Genomic DNA, 27,930 nt, shown 5'->3' with positions numbered 1-27,930 from the left:
AGGGACTGTAGCCTTTTATCCCATGGCTAGAGCTGAGTGAAAAGGCCTTGGGGACATGAGCCACTAAGGAGACAGAACATTTTCTCCTGGCAGGAGCACAGCCCCTGCCTCCCTCACTTCCCCCTGCTTGGCCCAGTTGGATGACTGGTTAGCCAATGACGGACAAGATCCCTTGAAAGGAGAGGGGCAAACTAAAACAGACATAGTCATGATGGGCCATCAGGGAAGGACTCAGGGGTCTTCAGAGAAGAGACAGAAAGACCCTCACCCCTTGGCTTTGTCATAGCCTGAGTCCTTCATCTTTCTGCAAAAGTCCCCTAGTCTCTTGGCCGCTTTGAAAGAGAATCTTAAAAGTTGAAAGAGGAAAGAAGTTACTTACCTACAAGGGAGCTCCCATGAGAATTTTGTCTGATTTCTCAACAAAAACAATTCAGGCCAGAAGAGATTGGCATAAAAGAGTCAAAATGATGAAAAGCAAAGCCTTACAACCAAGGGTAGTTTACCCAGCAAGGCTATCATTTAAAATTGAAGGAGAAATAAAGATCCTCCCAGACAGGAAAAAGCTAAAGGTGTTTGTTACCACAAAACAAGTATTACAACAAATATTTAAGGGCTTGCTTTAAGAAGAAAAAGTAGAAAAGGAAAAAAGATAGAGAAATGTGGTTAAAAGACTAAAATGGCAAAAAATATGTAACTATCAATAATCACTTTAAATGTGAGTGGCTTAAATGCTCCAATCAAAAGACATTGGGTAGCTGAATGGATAAGAAGACAAGATCTACACATGCTGTCTTCAAAAGACCCATCTCAGAACAAAAGACACACACAGATTAAAGTGAAAAGGATTATATTATAAATTAAAAATTATATTATAAATGAAAAATTATATTTCATGCAAATGAAAACAAAAAAAAGCTTCAGTAGCAATACTTGTATCTTACAAACAGACTTCAGACTTTAAAACTAAGGCCATAGTAAGAGACAAATAAGGACACTATGTAATGATAAAGGGAACAATTCAAAAAGAGGCTATAACCCTAGTAAACATTTATGCACCCAATATAAGAGCACATAAATGTGTAAAACTAATTTTAATGGACATAAAGGGAGAGACTGACAGAAATACAGTCATAGTACAGGATTTTAACATCCCACTGCTTTTAATGAATAGATCTTCTATAGGGAACCAATCAGCATGGCAATGACAAATGTAGCCCAGTATTAATCTGGAAAACCGATCAATATGAGGTGGCACATGGGAGCCAGGTATGCAGATCAGTTTTCCCATGGGGAATCAGGCCTGCATTGTACCTAGGCTGCTATGAGACTTGCTTCTGCTAAAACTCCCTCACCCTGTGTTAAGACTATAGATGTTTAATGTGTATCTCTGAAGCAACTCCCTAAAGTCTGTGCTAAGATGTCTCAAGGACAAAATGTAACCAAATCAATAATTTTTATCATTCCCTTGCATTTGCAACTTTTTTCTTTTTTTGTTATCTGTAAGAAGTAATCACTTAACTAAACCTAGAAATAATGACAACCTTCTTTGATATAATGTGACTGGAAACCCATAAAAGCCTGTCCAGGCAAGGATCGGGGCACTCTCCCCTTGAGAGAGTGTCCATGCCGTCCCTTTTTCTCCACAGGACTCAGCAGTCCATGTGAATTTGTTTGCCTCATCCACAGCACACAGACTCCAGTGGGCCAGAGTCTGCATCAGTCTTTCAGATAGAAAATCAACAAGGAGGCAGCAGCCTTAATCAATACACTAGAGCAAATGGATTTAATTGATATCTTCAGAGAATTTCATCCCAAAGCAGAAGAATATGCATTCTTTTCAAGTACACATGGAATGTTTTCTAGAAAAAAACACATTTTAGGACATAAAACAAGTCTCAATAACTTTTAAAAGATTGAAATCATGTCAAACATCTTCTCTGACCATAATACTGTAAAAATAGAAATGAATCACAAGAAGAAAACTGAAAAATATACAAAGACATGGAATTTAAATAACATGTTATTAAACAATAAATTGGTCAACAGACATCAAGAAAAAATCAAAAGATACCTTGAAAACAAATATGAACACAACAACCCAAAATCTGTGGGACACAGGGAAAGCGGTCCTAAAATGGAAATTCATAACATTGCAGGCCTGTCACAAGAAACAAGAAAAAGCTCAAATAAACAATCTAACAGCACTTAATGAAACTTGAAAAAGAACAACAAAGCAAGCTCATAGTTAATGTAATAAAGGAAATATTAAACATCAGAGCTGAAATCAAAAAAATAGAGTCTATAAGAATATCCAAAACACCAGTGAATCCAATAGTTGGTTCTTTGAAAAGATAAACAAGATTGACAAACCTTTAACCAGACTCATCAAGATAAAAAAAAAAAAAAGAGAGGATCCAATAAATAAAATCAGAAATGAAAGAGTAGAAGTAACAACTGACACCAAAGGAATACAAAGGATTGTTAGAATATATAACAAACAACTATATGCCAACTAATTGAACAACCTGGACAAAATAGAAAATTCCAAGGAACATACAACTTCCCAAAAGTAAAAAGTAAATCAGGACAAATCACAGATTCTAAGTAGGCAGATTACAACTAATGAAATTAGGCCATAAGCCAAAAAAAAAAAAAAAAAAAACCCACAAAAGCCTTATACCAGATGGCTTCACAGATGAATTTTATCAAACTTTATGAGAACAACACCTCTCCTTCTCAAACTCTTACAGAAAATTCAAGAGGGAGACAGACTCCCAAGCTCATTTCATGAGGCCAGCATTTTGGTAATCCCAAAGCCAGATAAAGACACTACAAAGAAAGAAAATTACAGGCCACTATCCCTAATGAACATATATGCTAAAATCCTCAACAAAATATTAGCAAACTGAATACAGAAAAACATCCAAAAAATCATACACCATGACCAAGTGGTCTTTATTCTGGGTATGTAGGGTTAGTACTATATTCACAAATCAATAAATATGATATACCACATAAACAAAAGGAAGAATAAAAACCACATGACCGTATCAATAGATGCAGAAAAAGCACTTGATAAAACTCAGCACCCATTTCTGATAAAAACTCTCAACAAAGTGGGAGTAGAGGGAACATACCTCAACATTATAAAGGCTATATATGACAAACCCAGTGCCAGCATCATAATCAATGGGTAATATTAAGATAGGGAACAAGATAGTAATGTCCACTTTCACCCCTTTTATTCAATGTAATACTGGAAGTCCTAGCCATAACAAACAATTAAAAGAGGTAAAATGCATCCAAATTAAAAAGGGAAAAGTAAAACTGTCATTATTTGCTGATGACATGACACTGTATATAGAGATCCCTCAAAATTCCACTACGAAACTACTATAACAGATAAATGAATTCAGTAAAGTAGCAAGGTACAAAATGACATCCAGAAATCAGTTGTATTTTTATATGCCAAAAATAAATTATAAGAAAACAAGTCCATTCACAATTGCTGCAAAAAGAATAAAATGCCTGGGAACAAATCTAACCAAGGATATAAAAGAACTGTATTTGGGAAATTATAAGACACTAAAGAAAGATGTTGAAGATGACACAAATACATGGAAACACATGTTGTGTTCATAGATAGGAAGAATTAACATTATTAAAATGCCCATAATACCCAAAGCAATCTATAGATTCAATGCAATTCCTATCAAAATATCAATGAGGTATTTCACAGAAGTAGAACAAACATTTCAAAAATGTATATGAAACCACAAAAGACCTCAAATATGAACAGTATGCTTGAGAAAAAAAAAGAAAGTTGGAGGAATCACACTACTTATTATCAAACTATACAATAAAGCCATAGTAATCAAAACAGCATGGCACTGGCATTAAAACAGACATATAAAATCAATGGATCAGAATAGAGAGCCCAGAAATAAACTTATGCTTTTATAGTCAATTAATATTTGAAAGAGGAAACAAGCACATACAATGGGCTAAAGAGAGTTTATTTAATAAACAGTGTTGGGAAAATTGAACAGATATGTGAATAAAATGAAACAAGACCACCTTCTTACCCCACACACAAGAATAAATTTATAATGTATTAGACTTAAATGTTAGACCCAAAACTATAAAAATCCTAGAAGAAAACATAGGCAGTGAAATCTCAGACATTGCTCATAGTAATATTGTTTCTGATATATCTCCTCAGGCAAAGGAAAAAAGAAACAAATGGGAGACATAAAAATAAAAAATTTTTGCACAGCATAGGAAACCATCAACAAAATAAAGACAACCCACTGAATGGGAGAACATATTTGCCAATACATCTGATAAGGGCTTAATATCCAAAATTTATAAAGAACTTATAAACTCAACAGGAAAAAACATCTGTTATAAAATGGGCAAAGAATCTGAAAAGACACTTCTTCAGAGAAGACATACACATGGTCAATAGACATGAAAAGATGTCAACATCACTAATCATCAGAAAAATGCAAATTTAAACCACAATGAGATATCACCTGTCACAATGGCTATCAATAAATTAACAAGTAACAAATGCTGGCAAGGATAGGGAGAAAGGGAAACCCTTTCAAACTGTTGTTGGAAATGCAGACTGGTATAGCCACTGTACAAAGCAGTATGGAGATACCTCAAAAAATTAAAAGTGGAACTGTGTTATGACCCAATGATTTCACTTCTGGGAAATTATCTGAAGAAACCTGAAACACTAATTCCAAAGAATATAGTCACCCTTATGTTCCTTGCAGCATTATTTACAATAGCCAAGATTTGGAAGCAGCCCAAGTGTCCAATAGTAGACGAGTTGATGAAACAGTTATGGCACATTTACACGATGGGTTAATGCTAGGCCATAAAAAAGAAGAAAATTTTGCTCTTTACGACAGCATGATGGACCCTGAGAACACTATGCTAAGTGAACTAAGCCAGTCAGTAAAAGATAAGTACCATACGATTTTATTCATAAGTGGGTTCTAATGAACTAACTGAACTAACAAACAAAGACAGACTCATAGACAGCAGGCTGACAACTGTTGTGGAGTGTTGGGGGGGTTGAAGAGATCTAGCAAAAAGAACTGATGGACACAATTAACAGTGTGGTAATTATGGGGGGGGAGGGAGTGAATAAAGGTAGAAAAGCATATGGGGAGATAAATAAATGGTAATGGAAAAAACACAATAAAATGAAAAAATAAATATACATGATGTTCTTGGGGAAGAAATTTTCTAAATTATTTTCTGATTTCTTTTAAGACAGATTATTTATATAAGTATTATTTCATTGCCAAATTTTTTATTTTTTAAAATTACTTTTGTTTTGAACTTAATTCAATTGTAATTAAGAACATCTTTTTCCTTTAAATCTTCACACAAGGATATATTTATTGATTTTTTAGAGAGCTAGGGAGAGGCAGAGGGGAGAGAGAGAGAGAGAAACATCAATGTGAGAAACATTGATCTGTTACTTCCAGTATGCACCCTAGTCAGGGATCAGACCTGAACCTAAGCATGTGCCCTAACCAGGAATCAAACCTGCAACCTTTTGGTGTATGGGACAATGCTCCAACTAATTTAGCCACATGGCTAGGGCAAAAGCATTTTTTGATCAACATCCTTTTATTTATCATTTAAAATAATTGTTCTTAAATTAGTGTTTCTCAACTTGATGTGTTCTTTTGTCAATTTTTACAATTTTATTTATTTATTACAAGACATGCTGCTTATTGAAATACAAAGTAATTAGGTGAGATTCACATGAACATGGTAAATTAAAGGTTTCATAGTGATGTCCAGTAATAAGCATATTCTCAATTATATGCAAACAGAGATTTGATAGAGTTGAGTCATAAACCTGGCCTTCCACTCCTAGCTTCTTTTTTTACTGAATAGTTTTATAATCTTTTTTGTATTTTTTCCATTGCCATTTAGTCCCCTTATACACCAACCTCCCCCCAGCAATCAGCACACTGTCGTCCATGTGCGTGAGTCCTTTTTCCTTTTTGCTCAATCTCTCTACCCCCTCATCTCCCCACAGCCATCATTTTGCTCTCCATCTGTGAGTCTATCCCCATTTTCTTTGTTAGTTCGATTTGTTCATTAGAGTCCACACATGAGGAAAATCATATGGTATTTGTCTTTCTCTGACTGGCTTACTTCACTTAGCATCATGTTCTCCAGGTCCATCCATACTGTTACAAAGGGTAAAAATTCTCATTTTATGGACAAGTAGTATTTCATTGTGTAAATGTCCTATGATTGATGTATCCACTCTTCTACTGTGGGACACTTGGGCCTCTTCCATATCTTGGTAATTGTAAATAATGCTGCAATGAACATAGGGTGTTAATGTTTTTTTTGAATTAGTGTTTTGGGTTCCTTTGGATATATTCCCAGAAGTGGGATAGCTGGGTCAAAAGGCAGATCTATTTTTAATTTTTTGAGATATCTCCATAGAGCTTTCCACAGTGGCTGCACCAGTCTGCATTCCCACCAACAATGCAGAAGTGGCTCCCCTTTCTGTACATCCTCACCAGCACTTGTGGTTTGTTGATGTATTGATGGTAGCCATTCTGACAGGTGTGAGATAATAATCTCATTGTGGTTTTAATTTGCATTTTTATGATGATTAGTAACATTGAGCATCTTTCATATATCTTTTGGCCATCTGTATATCCTCTTTGAATAAGTGTCTATACAATTTTAAAGTAGTCGTTTTGAAAACTTTTCCAGCGTTATTTCTTTCAGAGAGATTTGCCAAGCTATTCACTTAGCCATTCTGGAAGCCATCTTCCTGTTATTTTTGACAACATTTTCCTCCAAATTTAGGAGGCTTCTCATGCATTTCTTATCACTTAGTTTCATATGTCAACAACAAAATACCAATTACAACAGTAGACATATTTGTCAACCTTATTTATATTTCTATCCTTCTTTTATGGTTGCTCTCTAGAAGCTACCTGAAATAATTGTGAAAAGTCCATGATCTTAACCTGTTCTTTTCACTAGGATACATTGTTCAATAAAAAAAAATTGCACATTTTTTGTACTAAAGTGCCCTCTTTAATTTCGTTTTATATTTGGGATGATTTATAAAAGCATTTTCATACTTGTTATATACAGGGCCAGTTTGTAAATATTGTGGGATATACAACAAACATTGGCTATATGTCTCTGTAACAATTACTCAGCTGTGCCTTTTAAATATAATAGCAGCCATTAGCATGATCGTCTACTAATTAAACTCTATTTATAAAAACAAGCAGTGGGCTGGATTTGGCTTATGGGCCATAGTTTGCTGACTCTTGGTTAAGAAAAAAAAATCACCTTTTAAACTCTGAAAGTTACCTATTTTTATAATATTTCATTTATTTTCATTTATGGTTGAAAGCAAGTTGAATTATTATTTCAAAGTAAATAGATTTTTAGTAGAATTTCAATCACAGATTCAATGAATGTTCTCTTTCTTTAGGTCTACAATCTATGTAGGGCACATTTTATGCTTTCCAACCCATCACAGGCCACAGTATTAGCAAAAGCTTAGTTGCTGCCTGTCATGGATATGTACGTAAGCAGTCAGTTTTATGTTTGTCACACCTACTGCCTAAGCCTAAACCAAAACCATGCATTTAAAATGTTTGTAACAGTACTTCATTTTCATTTTATGCTAGAACTTTCTGCATTGAGCAGTGTAATTAACTTTGATATTTACAAAAACTAAACTATATTTTTGTGGATTAACACAACTGTTTGATATTTGTCACTCATACAAATTACACTGTGAATATGCCAGGGTTAGTGACTCTGCTGGTCAACTCTCTTCTAAACAGTAAATCTGAGACATAGGGGTTTTTTTTAGTCTTCTCTCTTCTCCATTTTTAGTGCCTTTGCTTCTAGCATTGGAGCCTAGGGAAGGTTAAGGAGTGTTATAAGTAGAATGAGAATAATATAAATTATACAAACTATTTTATTTTCAAGCCTAGAAATGATGTAAATCTCTGTTGTGAACATTTCATTGGCCACAAGTCAGTCACACCCTCTCATGAAAGTGAATTTGGGGTGCTCGTGGGCAACATGTACTTTTGTTGTTTGTTCAAGAAGAGGAAAACTCTATCTTGGGAACACCTGTAGTCTGGACTACAGAAAATATAAGTTAAAGGAATTAATTCTTATGGAAGAAGTTAATAAGAAAAGCAGTGGAAACTTCAGGTCAAAACATTGCCAAAAACTTTGAGATATTAGCAAAAACAGTAATAGAAGAAATTAGCTCTTCTGCCAGGAAACTCAAATACTGGTTCTGATAATTCATATTTGTGTTCTTTTCAGACTGGAGGAAAGAATTTTACCAGGCTGGTGAGTCATTCCCTGATGGTCTAAGAAAGATTCTGATCCTAGTCCTTATGCTGAGGTTCAGCCTCAGAAGAAGGTGCTGGAGGGCAGATAGCCGACTCCACCCAGGGATGTATGCACTCCCAGAAGCCCCAAGATATCTCAGGCTAATACACATATCTCCACTTCCAGATCACTGTATCCTTTTCAGAGATTAAAAGGGTTATTTTCTTTGTAGTGAATATTATTCTGGATCCAGACACAGCCCATCCTGCCCTCATCTTGTCTGAAGGGAACAGACATGTAACCTTGGGAAAGGAGTCTCAAGATCTACCTAAGAACCCGCAGCGATTTTACTCTCTTCCTTGTGTGTTGGGTCATCACGTCGTCTCTTCAGGAAGATGCTACTGGGAGGTAGAAGTCGAACACAGTAAAGCCTGGGACCTGGGAATTTGTAGAAACAATGTAACTAGGGAGGGGAAGATTTCCATAAAACCACAGAATGGTTTCTGGGCCATCAGGTTTTACAAGGATGAGTACTGGGCACTCACCTCTCTAGAAACAAAGCTTACTCTGAAAGAGAGCCTGGCCAGAGTGTGCATTTTCCTAGAATGTGAGGATGGGCTCATCTCATTCTATAATATGATAGATAAATCTCATATTCACACTTTTTCTCAATGTTCCTTTGAAGGGCCATTAAGACCTTTTTTCAGGCTTTTCTCCAGTGATCCAGGACATTTAACCATCTGTTCAGTGCCCTAAGCAGCCCAGCCTGATGATAACCTTCACTGTGGTTTCACACCTGTACAAGGAGGATCACATAGCCTGCAAGTCAGTGTGGATTGAACAGCCTAGTCATGACATGAATTTTCTCACACAAAAAGCAAATTATTTTCCTTATCATTTTCTGTGGTTCTCCCTAACATTTTATGTCTCTCAAAAGTGGTTCCTCAAAATCATGGTGTAGCATTGCTTCTGGTATGTTTAGTTATATATATATAATTTTATATATATATATACACACATATACATGGTATATACACACTTATGTAATATAGTCATATATCAGTGTAAAATACAAGAAACTAGTTTTTGTGATCATAGTGTTGAAATTTCTAGAATATTTGACTAAGGTAGAAATATAGAGAGAATAACTTTTCATTAAATAGTCTTTTGTACCATTGGGTTTTGTACTGTTTTTAAAATGATAAGCAGGAAAATAAAATTAGTTTTAAATAAATGAATGATTGAAATTTTCTGTTGAATAACTTAGTATGATATTCCAAGGAAAACAAAGGTTTTCAAGTTTATCCTTCAGCTTCCTGTACTTGAACGTCACCTATATGACATCCTTATGTTTACTCTCTTCATTTCCATATGAAATAGTGATTCACTTCTGTCTTTTTTTACCACCCTTTATATTTTACAGGGACATTTTTTAATGCAAGTAAAGTAAAATTGACTTTTTAAAATACAGTCTTATGAGTTTTAACATGTGTATAAACTTATGTAGACACTACCACATGCAGAATACAAGACAGTTCCATTTTCCCAATAAATTCTTTTATGCTATTCTTTTGTAGTCAAATCTTTATAAACACCTAATCTGGCAGCAATTGATCAGATTTCTGCCCCTATATTTTTGAAGTTTCTAAGATATCACATAAACAGAACCAGATAGTATGTTATCTTTTGAGATTGGCTTATTTTATCAGAATAAGCCTTTTGATGTTTATTCATGTAGGTATTAATACTTCATTCCTATTATTTGCTGAATATTATTCCATTGAATAAATGTATCTCAATTTGCTCCTTTACCAAATGAAAAATATTTGTGTTATTTCCACTTTAGGTGATTATATGGAAAACTGCTATAAACATTTAGTAAGTATTTTTGTGTGAATATCAGTTTTCACTTTTGTGTAGGTAAATATCTTAAAATGAGGTTACTGGGTCATATTTTAAGAGCTGTTTGAACTTTATAAGAAACTGCTACTCTTTCCAGAATGGCTACACCATGTGCATTCCCACTAGAAATGTACCAGAGATCCAGTTGCTCCACCTCGTTAGCAGCACCTGGAATTGTCAGTTTTGCTTTTTTGTTCATTTTTATTTTATTATTGGTAGCATCTCAAAGTTTCTGTATTTGAACTTCTGTAATGGTGAATGATGCTGAGCTTCTTTATGTCTTTACTATTTGTATGTCTTCTTGGTATCTGTTCAAATCTTTATTCTATTTTCTTTTTTTCTAAACATTTTATTAGCCTTTATTTTTAGAGCAGTTTTAGGTTTACAAAAAAATTGTGCAGAGAGTACAGAAGGTTCACATATATTCCCTCTTCCCTTCACAGGTTCACCTAATGACATCCTGCATTAGTCTAGTATATTTATTATAACTGATGAGTCAATACATTATTATTAACTAAATCCCACTATTTACATTAGGGTTCATTTTTGTGTTATACAGTTTTCTCAGGGGGGAGGTTAAAATGCTTAATGTCATGTATCCATCATTATAGTATCGAAATAGTATCACTCTCCCAAAAATGCCCAGTGCTCCACCTGTCTGTTCCTCCTCTCCCTGACTCTCAGGCAGCCACCAACCTTTTCAAGGTCTCTACAGTTTTGCCTTTTCCTGAATGTAATATAGTTGGGATCATATAGAAAAATGTCTCTAAGTTTCTTCCATTTGGTTTGTGGTTTGATAGTTCACTTATTATTGCCAAATAATATTTTATCATCATAAAGATGTAACACAATTTGTTTACCCATTCTTCTAATCAAAGACATTTTGTTTTTCTCTGACTGGCTTATTTTGCTTAGCATAATATCTTCAGGAGTCAGCCAGAGAAAACCAAATACTATATGATGTCACTCACATACGGGATTAAATGAACAAAATAAACTGACAAGATAAAACCACAGGTGTGGATACATGAAACAGACTGACAGATCTCAGACATAAGGGGTGTTGGGGGGGACTGGGAGAGATTACCCGAAGAACACGTGTGTGTATGTTCAAAGCCCATGGACACAGAAAACAGTGCAGCAAAGACCAGTGGGGGACAGAGGAAAGGGTGCAGAAATGAGGGACATTTGTAATAGTGTTAACAATAAAAAATTTTAATAAAGACACTTTGGTTCCTTCCAAATTTTGGACAACATAAATAAAGCTGATGTAAACACTTATGTGCAGATCATTATGTAGCTATGCATTGCCAGCTCGTTAAATAAATACAGTTGCTGGATTGTATCATAAAATGACCAGCAGTGGATGCTGAATCCTATTGCATCATATCCTTACCAGCATTTGCTATTGTCAGTGTTTAGGATTTTAGTTATTCTAATAGGTGTATGGGGGTATCTTATTGTTTTCATTTAGAATTCCTTAATGACACGTGATGTTAAACCTCTTTTCATATGCTTATACCCCATTGGTAACATATCTGTTTGGATCTTCTACTAATTTTTAACTATTTTTAAACTGAGTTATAAGTGTTCTTTGTATGTTTTGGATACAAGCCTTTTGTCAGTTTTATGTTTTAGAAAAGTTTTTTTTTTTCAGTCTGTGGCTTATCTTTTCATTTTCTGAACAGCGTCTTTCTCAGAGAAGATGTTTTTCATTTTAATGAGGTGCTACTTATTTTTTTCTTTCACAGATCATGTTTTCAGTATCATACCTAAAATGTAATAGCTAAATCCAAGTTCATGCAGGTTTTCTCAAATGTTACATTCTAGAAGTTTTATAGTTTTGAATTTTACATTTAGTTCTATGATCAATTTTGAGTTATCTTTATGAAAGTTTAAGGTCTGTTTTTACACTTATTTTCTGCATGTGGGTGTCCAGTTGTTTCAACACCATTAATTGAAAAGACTGTCCTTTCTTTGTTGAATTACCTTTGTTCCTTTGTTAGAGAACAGTTGAATATATTTGTGTCAGTCTACTTCTGAAATCTTTTGTCTATTTTGGGAGGCAGATGCATATTTTCCTATGTTGAGTTTTAAGAATTTTTTGTATATTCTAGACACAAGTTCTTTGTTTACTATGTATGTAGCAAATATTTACTCTCAGCCTAAAGTTTGTTATCATTCTGTTAACAGTATATTTTGCAGAAAAATATTTTCATATTGATGAACTCTATTTTATCATTTTTTTCTTCTCATCCTTCTGGTGATATAATAATCATATGCCTAATGAAAAATTATGAGCCCTGGACAGGTTGCTCAGTTGTTTGGAGGATCATCCTGATACATCAAGGTTGTGGGGTCAATCCCCAGTCATAGCACATACAAGAAGAAATCAATGAATGCATAAATAATGAAACAACAAATTGGTCTCTCTCTCTCTCTCTCAAAATCAATATAAAATAAATAGAATGCCATCAATAAATAATTTATAAAAAGAGATCACAAACATTTTGAAATGATTTTGCTAAATGTTTATTTAACATTTTACATTCATATTTATAATTTATTTTGAGTGAGATTTTTATAAGGTGTGCAGTTTAAGGGTTTGTTTGTTTGTTTTTTTACATATACATATCTCTTATGGGTTAATTTGTAATTCCTTAAAATACACGTTAAAGTTTTTATCTCCTGTACTTGTGAAGATGACCTTATTTAAAAGTGGAGTCTTTGAGACCTTTGGAAAGAACATTAGATAAAATATTATTATATAGAACTAAAGGCATTTTTATTTTCAACCAAAAATAATTTTAAAATAAAACTAAATGCAATGCAATTTAACATGGCATGAGAAACATCAAATGCCAAAGAAAATTTTAACAAAATATATCCTATATAAATGGATGGGCGATAAATGAAGAAGTGCTTAGCACCATGAAAATTATGGAACAGCCTGACAGCTGTCAGAGGTGGGGATGAAACAAGTTGAAGGGATGAGTCAAAAAATGTATGTGCATAACCCGTGGACACAGAGACGACAGTGCAGTGATGGCCAGAGGAAAGGAGGAGGTGGGGGCAGGATGGAGACATCTGCAATAGTGTCAACAATCAAAATAGAGAAAAAATGAACTAAAAATAAATAAATTTTAAAAATCCACAGTGAGATAACAGTACACACTATCAGAATGGGATAGCATGGAACACATACAAGATAATAAAATGACAGAACCAAATGTTGAGAGACTGTGAAGCAACTAGAACTCCCATACATTGTTGATGGGAGTAAAAAACAATAGAACTAGTTTGGAAAATATTTGTGAATTCTTTTTAAAATGGAATATATATATTTTTCTCTGACTGGCTTATTACATTCATATTTATAATTTATTTTGAGTGAAATTTATATATATATATAAATGGAGGATATATATATATATCCTACCATCTACCAATATCACTACTAGGTATTTACCCAAAATATGAAAACATGTTCATAAGGGGCTGGAATGGGAGTAGGGGGGAGAAAACTGTACTTGAACAATGATTGAAATAAAAAAAAAAAAAAAAGAAAAGAAAACATGTTCATGAAATGACCTGGTTTGTTTTTTCCAAAATATGATTACTCATATTTTGTTCAATTGCTATGAAATATTTTCAGAACTCCTTACACATACAACTATGGGAAGAAAACCTACATACCCGATTTTAACAAATCTTTGTAGCTTTGTCTTTAACCTGTGTGCATACATTTTTATTAAATTAGTTCAAGTGGCATTGGATAATAAGATTATATAAATTTCAAGTGTATGTTTCTATGATATATGATCTGTGTGTTGCATTTGTTGCCCACCACCCAAAGTCAAATCATTTTCCATCACCATATATTTGGCCCCCTTTACTACCTTCCCATTTCCATTCTCTCTAGTAACTATCCTACTTCAATGCACTTGAACTCATCTGATTTCAGAAGCATATTCTTTATTGTACTTAGAAGTTATTTGAATTAGTTATGCTTTCTACAGTGTGCTTATATTATTTATCTGAAATACAGTTAAGTGCATTTCTTGCTATTTGCATTTAGGGTGTTTTTCCTATTGTTATTGATTCATTTTTAAATATATGATATAATATGTTTTCAAAAGGTTAGAGCTTTACAAAAGGTATATTATGAGGATATTTATACCCTTTCAATGATTCTACCTCCACGCACCCACTTTCTTTTCCACCATATTCTTTCCATCTCCATTCTGGCTTATTCCAACCATGGTTTATTTGTTTGTTTGTTTTTGTTTTTGGCAAAAATGAGCAGATACATACATTTTTTCCTTTTTTTATTTTCCCCATACACAAAAAGTAGCATATTATTTTGCACATTTGTTCATTTGCTTTTAATTATTTTATTGTTGTTCAGTTACAGTTGTCTGCATTTACCCCCCACCCCAGCCAAACCTACCTCCCTTGCTTCCACCCCACCTCCTTGGTTTTGTCCATGTGTCCTTTGTAGTTCCTGAAAACCCTTCCCCCCCTTATCCCTTCCCACCTCCCCTATGGTTAATGTCAGATTGTTCTTAATTTCAATGTCTCTGGTTACATTTTGCTTGCTTTTTTCTTTTGTTGAGTAGGTTCCAGTTAAAGGTGAGATCATATGGTATTTGTCCCTCACCACCTGTTCTTACCATAATGTTCTCAAGTTCCATCCATGCTGTCACAAAGGGTAGGAGCTCCTTCTTCTCTCTGTTCCACAGAATTCTATTGTGTAAATGTACCATAGTTCTTTGACCCATTCATTTACTGATGGGCACTTAGGTTGCTTCTAGCACTTGCCTATTGTAAATTGTGCTGTTATGAACATTGGGGTGCATAGGTTCTTTTGGATTGGTGTTTCAGGGCTCTTAGGGTATAATCCCAGCAGTGGAATTGTTGAGTCAAAAGGCAGTTCCATTTTTAGTTTTCAGAAGAAATTCCACACTGTTTTACATAGTGGTTGCACCAGTCTGCATTCCCACCAACATTGTACTAGGGCCCCCTTTTCTCTGTAATCTCTCCAACACTTGTTTGCTGCTTTGTTTATCATGGGCATTCTCACGGCGTGAAGTGGTATCTCATTGTGGCTTTAATTTGCAACTTTCTAATGGCTTGTAATACTGAGCATCTTTTCATATGTCTCTGGACCCTCTGTGTGTCCTCCTTGGAGAAGTGTCTGTTCAAATCTTTTGCCCATTTTCCACTCCTGGAGTGGAGTCATGCGAGTTCTTTATATATTTTGGAGATCAAACCTTTGTCCAAGATATCATTGGCAAATATGTTTTCCCATATGGTTGATTTCCTTTTCATTTTAATCTGTTTTCTTTAGCAATGTAGAAGCTTTTTAATTTGATGAGATCCCATTTGTTTATTCTTTCCTTTATGTCCCTTGCTTTAGGGAACATATATCAGTGAAGATATTGCTGTATAGAATGCCTGAGGTTTTCCTGCTGATGTTTTCCTCTAGGACTTTTATGGTGTCATGACTTATATTTAAGTCTTTTATCCACCTTCGATTCATTTCTGTGTATGCTGTAAGTTGGTGGTCAAGTTTCATTCTTTTGCATGTAGCTGTACAGATCTCCCAATACCGTTTGTTGAAGAGGCTATTTTTACTCTATTTTATGCTTCATCCCCCTTTGTCAGATATTAATTGACCACAGAGACTTGGGTTCACTTCTGGGCTCTCTGTTCTATTCCATTGGTCTATATGTCTGTTCTTATGCCAGTACCAGGCTGTTTTGATTACAGTGGCTTTGTAATACAGTTTGATATTAGGTATTGTGATCCCTCCTACTTTGTTCTTCTTTCTCAGAATTGCCAAAACTATTCAGGGTCATTTATGGTTCCATATAAATTTCTGAAATGTTTGTTCTATATCTGTGAAATATGTCATTGGTACTTTAATAAGGATTTCATTGAATCTATAAATTGCTTTGGGTAGTATGGCCATTCTGATGACATTAATTCTTCCAGTCCATGAGCATGGTACATGCTTCCATTTGTGTCTTCCTTAATTTTTTTCTTCAGTGTTGTGTGGTTTTCTGAGTACAAGTCTTTAACCTCCTTGGTTAGGTTTATTCCTAGGTACTTTATTTTTCCTGTTGCTGTAGCAAGTGGGATTTTCTTTCCTGATTTCTGTTTCTGATATTTCATTGTTGGTGTAAAAAAATTCCTTTGATTTCTGAATACTGACTTTGTATCCCACTGTTTTGCCAAATTCGCTTATTAGGTCCAGTAGTTTTTTGGTGGAGTCTATTGGATTTTCTATGTATGCTATCATGTCATCTGCAAACAATGACAGTTTTGCTTCCTCTTTTCCAATTCGGATGCCTTTTATTTCTTTTTCTTGTCTGATTGCTGTGGCTAGGACTTCCAATACCATGTTGAATAGCAGTGGCGAAAGCGGGCGTCTTTGTCTTGTTCCTGATCTTGGTGGTAAAGCTCTAAGTTTTTGCCCATTGAATATGATGTTGGCTGTAGGCCTGTTGTGCATGGCCTTTATTATGTTGAGGAATGCTTCCTCTATTCCACTTGGCTGAGTGTTCTTATCATAAATGGGTGCTACTTCATCAAATGTTTTTTCCATGTCTATTTCTATGATCATGTGATTTTTGTCTTTCATTTTGTTTATGTGATGTATTACATTTACTGATTTGTGACTATTGTACCACCCTTGCATCCCTGGGATGAATCCCACTTGACCATGGTGTATGATCTTTTTAACATATTGCTGGATGTGGTTTGCCAATATTTTGTTGAGGGTCATTTGTTTGCTTGTTTCACATAACCATATATCCTAAAAAACTTTCCACATCTGTTCAGATAACTTTCTCATTCTCCTTAGGTGCAGAGAGCTACATTGTCTTGAATTTTCAGTTTATTGAGCCTTTCTCTGATGTGTGAGTGCTTAAGTTGTTCCAATGTTTTGCCATTACAAAAAGATGTTGCTATAAGTAACTTTGTACAAAAAATTCTTTGTGTTGTTGGGGCCAGAGTAAATTTGTGGAAATGGGATTGTTGGTTTGAGCTAAATATATATGTAATTTTGTTAGAGATTGTAAAGCATTCTTTAGTAGTGTTGTATTATGGCCAGAGGAAAGAGGATTCTTCCACATTATTGCAGAAAATTCATTTCAAGGATACACACATAGGAGGATTTGAGGTATACTGACAAAATCTATTAGAGAGGCATGCAGGACATAAATGCCCCTGAAGAGGCTGCAGCATTGCCTCAGTTACAACCAAGTGGCTCAGCTCTGTCTCACTGTGGAACAGTCCACCCTCTGAGGCAGCAGGCCTGCAAGTGCCCCCACCAGGCCCAGGCGGAGCTCCAGGACCAAGAGATGCTGTGCCATTACAGCAGCATTGGCACCCGAAGCTTGAGTAGTCCGGCACAGTCTCTGCTCCTGTTTGGCCTGCTTTCTACACTGTACTTTGACCCACATAGCTGTCACACCCAGGCGCATGCAGTTTCTAAAGTGAGGGGACACGCCTGGGGCCTTTGTACAACCTTGATGATATCTTCCACAGTTTGGCAAGGCATGAGCTTTTTTTCAAATTAACCAATCGTCTTCCTAATTCATTGCAAGCTTGTGCTGGGCCCTCCCCCTATTCAATTGCTTTTCTACATCTTCTGGGGTTATGTGCCCATACCCTATTTGATACTTTTTTCAGATTTTCCCAGGCTAGACTCCTCTCCTTCATGAGTTCCATTTTGGCTTTACTGCACCTGGCTTAATGGAAGGACCTCCCCCTGTTCAATTTTGGCTTCTACTGCACATGTGCTCAGCAGAGGAATTTTTTCCCTTACTGTTTTATCTTTTTCCCCCTGGTAATCTATGGAAAGGGGCCAGTTGTTTTCTGGGTAGATGGAAAAGCCTATCTTTCCTGAGTACTCTGGATTAACATCCTTTTGGCAGAAGTTACAGCTGTCCCCTGGGGTTTTGTTGAAGCTGTAGCTGACTGGCTAATCTGGTTTCATTAGATGCCTGGCTCCCTTCTCTTTTGTTTATATCTAATTAGTTGCCTACTCTAACACTATCAACTTAAATCCCCAAAGCAATGATGAGAATGCGTGATTCACCAAAAACAGCAAAGTGTGTTGTCACATATTCTGAATTTTTTTCAATGTAGAATTACAAAAACATGTTACGCACTACAGTTTGTATTCATGTTATAAGAAAACTTGAACATGCTGTCAAATGTCTGAATCATTTTTAAACATTTTAGTAAGTAAACCATTGATATTCTGCCTATTTTTTTTCTAGAGGGTTTTTCATCTTTTTAGTCTTTTTTATTTTGCTTTTTAAGTCAGGTTTAAAGAGGTATAATTACAGTGCCCAAAAATGCACCCATTTTAAATGTGCAGCTCAAAGAATTTTGACATATGTGGTTTCAATATAAACTCTACCCCAATCAAGATTCATACTTCATCATGTCAAAAAGTTTTCTTATGCCTCTTGGAGTCAATATTCCCCAGTCATTTACAGATTTGCTTTCTGTCTCTAGAGGTTAATTTTGCCTATTCCATGGTTTACATGAATGGACATACTTCTTTCACCTGTTCTTTTGCTCAGCACAACTATTTGTTTTCATATATTTCTATGTTTCTGCCTATATCACTAATTTATTCCTTTTAATTGTGACTATTTGTATCAGACAGAGCATAGTACCACTTCCTGGGCTGACATGCAGTATTTAAAGAAGGGAAACAATTCAGAAGCATACCACACAAAGCAGATACAATTCATCACCAAATTTCAGTAGCAATGGTGTGCCTGTGGCCCACTGGATGACAGAGTTTCACTGAGTGACTGAAGGCCAGATCTTAGCCTCAGGAAACTGTAGAGATGCTGCTGAAGGTTATGAGAAGCCACAGCTGGATTAATTTCAGTTCTCATTGTGAAATCAACTGAGATGTTGCTGGAGTTCACTGGGTTCCCTCCTGTAGAGTAACCATTGAAACTTCACTGAGAGGTGGGTTCAGATATTAGCTCTACTTCTGCCAAAATCCCAGTTCTACTGAGGAAACAGGGATCTCCTGGTCAGGAACAAGAAAAGGCCTTTGTTTGTTACATATTTCAGTGTCCAGATAATGCCCCTATTAACACATGTGGGCTGCAAAGGAGAAAGCTTATAGTATCACAAAGCAGGACAAAGAAGGATGGATTTGGAAATCAGAGGCAATAAATGGACAATGGGCACTGTAATATTTCATCATATGGCTTTATCACAGTTTTTATCCATTTATCTTATGAACATACCCAGTTTGGTGCTTTGATAAATAAAACTACAATGAACATTCATATACAAGTTTGATAGTTAGAGCATATATTTTCATTTCCCTGGGCTAAATATTTAGGACTGAATTGCTAGATCATACGGTATGCATGTGTTTAACTTTGTAAGAGACTGAGACTGCCAAATGATTTTCAAAACTAGCCTTGCCACTTTCACCCCCTCCAGCAATGTATGAGAGTTCTCTTTTTTTTCAATACTGATATTAATGGTCTATTTAATTTTAGTAAGTCTACTGAATATGTAGTATCCCATTGTGTTTTATTAATGAACTTGATTTTATAAAAGTTTTAGACTTTTATTTTAAAAATTGATAGCACAAAGAGTTCCATTATATCCTTCAATGCTTTCTCATTGTTAATATCTATGGGTCATTTGTTACAATTAATGAACTAATATTGATACCATATTTTTAATGGAGAGCCCCAGAGTTTATTCAGAATTTTTAGGGGTTTTTTAAATTAGTTATTTACTTCCCCTACATTTAATTAATTTTTTTATTTTTTATTGTTGTTCAACTACAGTTGTCCCATTTTTTAAATTAAGTATAGTTGGTACTCAATATTATAGTAGTTTCAGGTGTCCAAAAAGTGACTCAACATTTATATACCTTGAATTTTTTTCTCCCTATTACTTCTAGTAATCATCTGTAGTCACACAAACTTTCGCAATCTTATCGACTATATTCCCCTTCACTCTGTTTACCTATTCCTCCACCCACCCCCCCTCCAGCAACCATAAATTTGACCTGTGCTTCTGAGTCTGCTTTTCTTTTGTTTTGCTAGTTTGATTGTTTTGGATTCTACATATAAAAATGATATAGTATTTGTCTTTCTATGTCTGACATTTCACTCATCACAACACCCTCTAGGTCCATTCATGTCACAAATAGTAAGATTTTATTCTTTTTATTGCAAGTAATAGTCCATTGTATATATGTACCACATCTTCTTTATTAATCTACTGGTGGACACCTAGGTTGTTTCCATATGTTGGCTATTATAAATAATGCTACAATGAACATAAAGATTCATATATTTCTTTGAATTCGCATTTTTGTTTTCTTTAAATAAATATCCAGAAATGGGATTGCTGTGTCATATGGTAGATGCAGTTTTAGTTATCTGAGAAATATCCATACTGCTTCCACAGCAGCACCACCAGTCTGCATTCCCACCAAACAGTGCAGTAAGGTTCCCTTTTCTCCACACCCTTACCAACCCCTTGTTTTTGTTGACTTTTTGATAATAGCCATTCTGACTAGTGAGAGATAGTATCTCACTGTAATTTGATTTGCATTTTTCTGATGATTAGTGAAGCTGAACATCTTTGTTTGCATCTGCATGACTTCTTTGGAGAAACGTCTTTTCATGTCCTCTGCCCATCTTTTGGGTCAATTTTTTCTTACACCACTCTGGCTGGTGTGGATCAGTGGACTGAGTGTCAGCCTGTGAAACAAAGGGTCACCAGTTCAATTCCCAGTCCAGGCACATACATGAGTTGAAGGCCAAGTCCCTAGTGTGGGGCATGTGAGAGTCAACCACACATTGATGTTTCTCTCGCTCTCTTTCTTCCTCCCTTCCTCTCTCTCTAGACATAAATAAATAAAATCTTTAAAAAAATTTTTTCTTATACCACATAAAAAAATAAACTTACAATGTATTGAACACTTAAATGTAAGACATAAGGTCATAATATGCCAGAAAGAAAACATTGGTAGTAAACTATTTGATGCCAGTCTTAGTACTATCAATTTGGCTATGTCCTCTTGGGTAAAAGGACAAAGTGAAAAAACAAATGGGACTTTATCAAATTAAAATCTTCTTTATAGGGAATGAAACAGTCAGTAAAATGAAAAGAGGACCTACTAAACAGGAAGATACAAGGTGGGGCAAATGATGGCTTATAGTAAGTGTATGGAAAAAAGCATGCAGGTTATGATTATTATAATAAAATATTAATATTCATCATCTGTAACCTAATTTTGCTCCACTTTTATATATTTACAAATGACATATCTGATGAGGGTTTGATATTCAAAATATATAAGAAATTCAAACATCTCAATAATTTAAAACAATTTTTCTTGTTTTAAATAATGTCTTTTTCTATTCTTATATAGTACATTTCGTTTACCATGTTTCTTTAGGCTCTTTTTGGTTTTGACACTACTTCAGATTTTTATTGTTTTTGTTGACCTTGACAGTTTTGAGTACTACTAAGTAGGTATTTTAGAACATGCCCTTGTATTTGAAATATTCTGATGTTTTCTCATGAAAAGACTCATTGCCAAGTCTCCTATGTTTTGTGAAGAAGTTTTATGCTTTTGTTTTTTCACATTCAGTCTATAATTCATGAATGCAATGTTTAATTTTCACAAAAGGTGTAAGCTCCATGCCTACATTCATTATTTTTTCATATGGATGTCCAAGTTTCCAGGATCATTATTAAAAACAAAACTCTTATTATTTTTTAATGGAACTCCAATTTCTCCAAATCAAAGATCAGTTGACCCTTTTTGTGTGGGTCTATTTTTAGGCTGTCTGTTGTTTTGCAACTCCATATGTTTCATATAAGCCCTATGTGTTTACCATTTCATCAGTTGTACATTGTCCTAATCACTATGGCTTTTTACTGAGCCATGAAGTCAGATTGTTACAGAACAAACAAGGGGGGCCTGGGACAATATACTATTATTGAAAGAAGCCCCCAGGTCCGTTATGTCCGCCGCCAGAGGAAAGACGCCTCTCAATGCCAGAGATTTGTGAAAAGGAAAGGAAATGTTTATTTAATGCTATACAGACTTAAAGTAGTGACCTAATGTCTTCACCGAAATCCCAAAGTCCCTTAAAACACCCACAAACACTCACAGTCCTTCCTTCCTTCCCCCTTTGCCCAGTCCAGAGTATCGTATCTCAGGAAAGGAAATAGAAGTCCATGGCTCAGGCAGTCCTCTGGTTCTTCCCAGTTAGTACTCCATCTCGACTGGGAGACCTCCCTGGGTTCCTGGCACCCTCAGCTGAGTTGCCAGGATCTCTGCTAAAACCAGGTGGTGATTCCCTCTTCTAAAGCTGTGGGGGTCCCCACTCTGGCAAAGGCACGTGGTCCTCTCTCTCAGGTCCACAGGAGTCCCCACTCAGCCAAAACCGCGTGCTTCTCCCCCTGCACAATGGCTGCAAGGGGCGGGGGCTGCGGGGGGGAGTCGCCACTCTGCCAAAGCTGAGTGGCGGTTCTCTGCTAAAGCCGCATGGTGATTCTCTCTCTCAGGGCTGCGGGAGTCTCCACTCTGTCAAGGCCACGTGGTTCTCTCTTCAATGGCTGCCACATCTGGGTTTAAATCCCCACGCCAGTCTTTCTCTGCAGCCCCATTTCTGACTCCTCCTACACTCGGCTTCACATGCCAGAACTCATATCCTTCCAGCTTTACTGGACTGCCATCATGAGTCTGGACAGGTGTGGCCCCGTGTCATGGAGCCAATCATCTCCAAGCTCCCACACAGGCACTGTAACTTGGGGCACCTGCCCCCCAGTTACGTCTTGGTGGGGAAGTTACTTCCATTCCCCTGGCTCAGAGCATGGCCACAGCTATTTAACATATCTAAGTGACCAGCCAAAGGCTATAGATATGTTAAATGACCACACCAGAGGTTAGCTACAAGGCTGTTGCTATACGAAACAGCTCTCAAAGGCCCTGCTCCATTTGTCCCTTCCCCCAACCCACACCCTGGGGGGTGGGGGTGAAGACATCTTAAAATCTCCTGGACACCTTAAGTTCTGGATCCCATTTCAAATGCCTGTTTGGGGTCCCCCCTCTTGGCTGCACCCTGTAACATTCATGTTATGTTTATTGTGAAGATGATTATTTTATAGTTTATTTTTACTTCCTATTAAATGTATTGCTCCTTATCTTGCAGGCCATTTGTTTTAGTCTGTGCAGGGCTGCTGTGACAAAATACTGTAAGCTAGGTGACTTAAATAATAAATTTATTTATCACAGTTATGGAGAATGGAGAGACCAAGACCTGGCAGGAGTCAGATTTTCATAAAGCCTCTCTTCCAGGCTTACAGACAGCTACCTTTTTGCAGTTTCCTCACAAGACACAGGGAGAGCAAGTGTCTCTGTGGGAGCTCCACCCTCAGTACCTCAACTAAACCAAATTATCTCCCAAAGGCTCCACTTCCAATACCATCACACTAGGGGCTGAGACTTCAATATAAGAACTGAGAGGAGGAACACAAATATTCAGCCCATAACCCCATCTTTCTTCCAGATTTGTAAGCATTGTTGGCATATAAACTAATAAATCATTTGTCTCTAATTTATGTAAAAGATATTTTTCTGCCAGTCTCTATTTTCTGCTCACCCTCTTGTAAGGTACAAAATGAGATTTCTTATGAAGGCCGCCTTTTGATTTTAAGCAGCAATAGTGGTAATATGAAATTCTTTGGTATGACTAAATCAAGTTATCTGCACTGGCTTAACTTCCTGGATAAGGAACCAGTGCCTAGGAACTGCCACTTACCTGGAGAAAGCCAAGATGCCTCCTCACTTTCTAAATAGGGAATCCTTCAGCTTGATTTTCCAGTTTGAGTATGTTTATGTCACATGTCCCAGATGACCTGAGGTACAGTGAGCCCCTGAGCCCAGTTCTGGGGAAAGAGTAAGATGGAAATGCTGCTCTCTTCTGAAGTGTGTCTTGTCGGCCTCATTGTTGCTCAGGGCCCAAAAGGGGCCTTTGGGACCTAGATTCTCTGAGATCTAATACAAGCCATAATCAGGCAGCTTAGGGGTTTCTGTCTTTTCCTTTTACTCTCCTCTGGCATCCAATTGCTATTATATTAGGTCTATTTTTAGCTAAAATTTTGTTTGGTTATTAGATGTTTTGCCATTATCTTCCAGGCCTTTCTTCCAATATTCTTTGATGTATTACCTTTTATATTCTGATACTTGTTAATTTAACATGGCACAACTGATCACCCATCTAAATATTTTATCTCTTTAAAATGTATGAGACATGCTCTCCCCAATATAATATTATTCTTTAATAAGGGCTACAAGATCAGGGTGAATTAACCAGGCCAATCAATACCATATTGCTAAGTAACAAAGTCAGTGTTTTGAGAGATTAGCTGCGTAAGTTCTCATTAAGCGAGTAACAGAATTTCTTAGCTCTAGAAGCTAAGACAGATAATTTCCCAGCTCAAAAAGTTATGAATTTAATATTTTATGTTATTGAACCTCATAAGTGTGTATTATAACAAGAGAAACTACCATACACAGGTACCCCTTAAGAACCTCAACTATATGACTGAATTCGTAGTTTGGAGAAGCTGGTTCAGTGAGCTGATCTATTTCTCGAGGCTGGTAGCAATCCTGGGGTGATGGACTTGACAGAAAGTCCACCAGGTTTCCATTCTTGTGCAAAGTCTCATAACGGTGTCAGTGGTTTGAATTCCCTGGTAACTATCTATGGAGAAGAGGATATCCTGCAGAGCAAAGGTGTGGCGTTCTGCGTTCCTAATCATTGAAAGGGTAGTAACCACCATCCTCACTGAGACACCCAGGTGGTGAGACTACTGCACAGGTCAGGAATCAGTACAGCGGAAAGTGAAAAGTAAAGACATTAAAATTTGCAAGTGTTCTACATAAAATTTTTGGAGTAAAGTGAGACCCAAGGAAGAAAAGAGCTACTACCTCCAAGGAAGCAGAGGGAATATCTAGGTCACAGAAGAGCAATCCTGAAATAGACAGAATACTTTGGAAAATTTTACTCTCTATGACCTACAAGTTTTGCTATAAATATTAAACAATTTAGATATCTTTAAACCCTCATTTTAGAGTAATTATAGCAAGAAATGGGTTTTTATTTTTTAAAGAAGAAACCTATTTTCTGTATTTGACATTTACATTAATATTACATATATTAAAATTACAAACTTCAAAAAGAGGTTCTCTACTTTTTTATTTCAAATGTGACTTAGAATAATTATGACAGATAAAATTTGTCTTTTATTTCACATGCAATAACATCAAGTTAAACAGAAAAAAAAGACATTAAAATGTATTCCACTTAAAAACATAGTTAATTGTTGGCTTGCATTTTAAAGTTAAATGTTGTGGGTTACAGTAGGTTAATACTCCTGATCCAACAACTTTAAGAATGAGTAAATTGAAAAATGAATTGTATATTTAAAGAAGTCAAAAAACTAAGGCAGAAATATTTACTGGATGAACCAGATGAGTCATATACTGGCAATTCCTTGATCCTCATTTGCTGATTAGGGCAAAGGGCATGGCCAAGCTGAGTTACATGCTGGGGAAAGTGGAAAACCGCACAGCATTTGACTGCTGTACCTAGAGCAATAAATTAGAAACTAGAGGCTCCCAAACTACAATGCATAATATGACTGACTAGGAAGGTGGCAGTAATGTAGGTGAGCCCACTTGCACATGCACCCAACTGGGACACCTACCTAGCTAATCTTCTGCAGAATAGGGTTGACAGCCAACAGAATCCCAGCTGATAGGAAGTTTGGAAGCCAAAGTGTACAGAGGACGATTAAAACGCGAGGTAAGGAGATTTTGTAGGCAAAGGGACGGTCCCAGGCCTTGCCCAGAGCGGTGAAGTCTCAGACCCGAGCCAGCAGAGACAGGATGTGTCAAGTCACGAAACAAGGTGGGTAGGGGGAGGCAGCAAGTGACACACAGACAGCAGGGTACCCTGGCTGCGGTCGCTGTCACTGGCTGGGACAGTACCAGAGAAATTGGGGAGTGCGGTGACACCTGCAGCTGGGAAAAGAGATGGGCAACGACTGGCCGTGACCCAGACTCTGGACAGCTCAGAGTTGGACTGAGCAGAAAGCCAGGCGATTGTTAGGAGCAGCAGGCAGCACCCAAGGGGACTTTTCTCAAAAAAAAAAAAGAACTGAGCAGCCGTGGAGGGTCCTGGCGCACACAGGGACCTCACGTGCGCAGCAGAGTTGGGGCGGGGTTTGCTCCCACTCAGGGCGCCTCACAGACAAAAGAAAGGAGGGCAGCAGGGGCTTGGAGAGGCAGAGGCTCCCAGGAAGACTTCTTCCAATAGCGGAACTGCACTGCCACGCAGGGACCTCTGGCGCAGCAGCCAGACCAAAAAAGGAGGGAGGGCGAGATTTGCTCCTACTCAGTGTGTGGCAGGAAAAGAAAGTCTCATAAAGGTTTCTATGAGACCTTTGTAGTTTCTTTGATAAACAAGTGCTCTCTGCTCTCTGTAACACCTGCAAGATTTGTCGGGACAGAAGCTGAGTAAAAGTTATTTTTAGGTAAGGAGCCAGCTAGCAGATGTTGCTAGGTAACGTTAGCCCAAGGCTGAAATGTTGACCTTCGTTTCACTTCTGCCTCTGTATGCTCCCTTGCTTTAGCAGATGAATCCCCCTCCTCCTTTTGCCTTGTAACAAGTATTTAAAGGAACTGTGACGACCCTGAATTTGCTCAAGATTTGGGGATTTAACCCCCTCCTGGGTCCCTGGGTAATAAAGTTTGTATTTCATCATCTTCCCGCGTGTGAGTGACTTTTCCGCAACAAGTGCACCTCATGGACTGGTCACAAAATGAGGTGGATTATATCTGCGTGCCTGGTGCAAATGCACAGAGTGGACAGTGTGGACCACACAGTGCTCTGCGGGACATGGGCTGGAAACAGCACCAGTGATTATTGTAGCCCAGACTGAGGTCCCATCCTTGCAGAACCACAGGAAAGGAAAGTAACAGAACCCAGACCCCTCTGGCTGCAGGACCTGGGAAGACCTGCAAAACTGGTTTGGCAGGTTTAAAATAAGCAGAAGGCTTTTTTTTTTTTCCCAAGAGTAACACAATTAAGACATGTAGCTGTGAGAAAACCAGAGACCAGAAAGAAGGTGAACACCAACAGCTAAGACAAATTTCACTTTGTTATCTTTCAGAAGTTGCATTTTTTAATTCCTCTTTTTTCTGTTTATTTAGTATTTATTGTTTTGTTTGTTTTTATTGTTTGACTTGTCTTTTTATTCTCCCTTTCATATTGCATTTTAATTTTTCTTTTTTCACTTCACTCATATTCCAAATAACACACTTCTTGGTCTTTTACTTTTTATTCTTTTTATTCAGATTATATATTCCTCACCATACAATTGTTATTCCAAATTCCACACAGCATCCATCCCTGGTCTTAATCCATTTCCCCATCTTCTTCCTGAGCTTTATTACCGTTGTGGTTAACTGTTATCTCCCACACTACATCAAGTTTCTGTCCCTTACTCTCACTATTTCTCCTCCATCTAACCTCACAATACGCCCTCTTCTTTCTTAAATTAGCTCACATT

Source organism: Phyllostomus discolor, chromosome 4 (assembly GCF_004126475.2).
Source record: "Phyllostomus discolor isolate MPI-MPIP mPhyDis1 chromosome 4, mPhyDis1.pri.v3, whole genome shotgun sequence".
Taxonomy (NCBI): Eukaryota; Metazoa; Chordata; class Mammalia; order Chiroptera; family Phyllostomidae; genus Phyllostomus; species Phyllostomus discolor.
Note: the sequence above shows the minus strand (reverse complement) of the source record.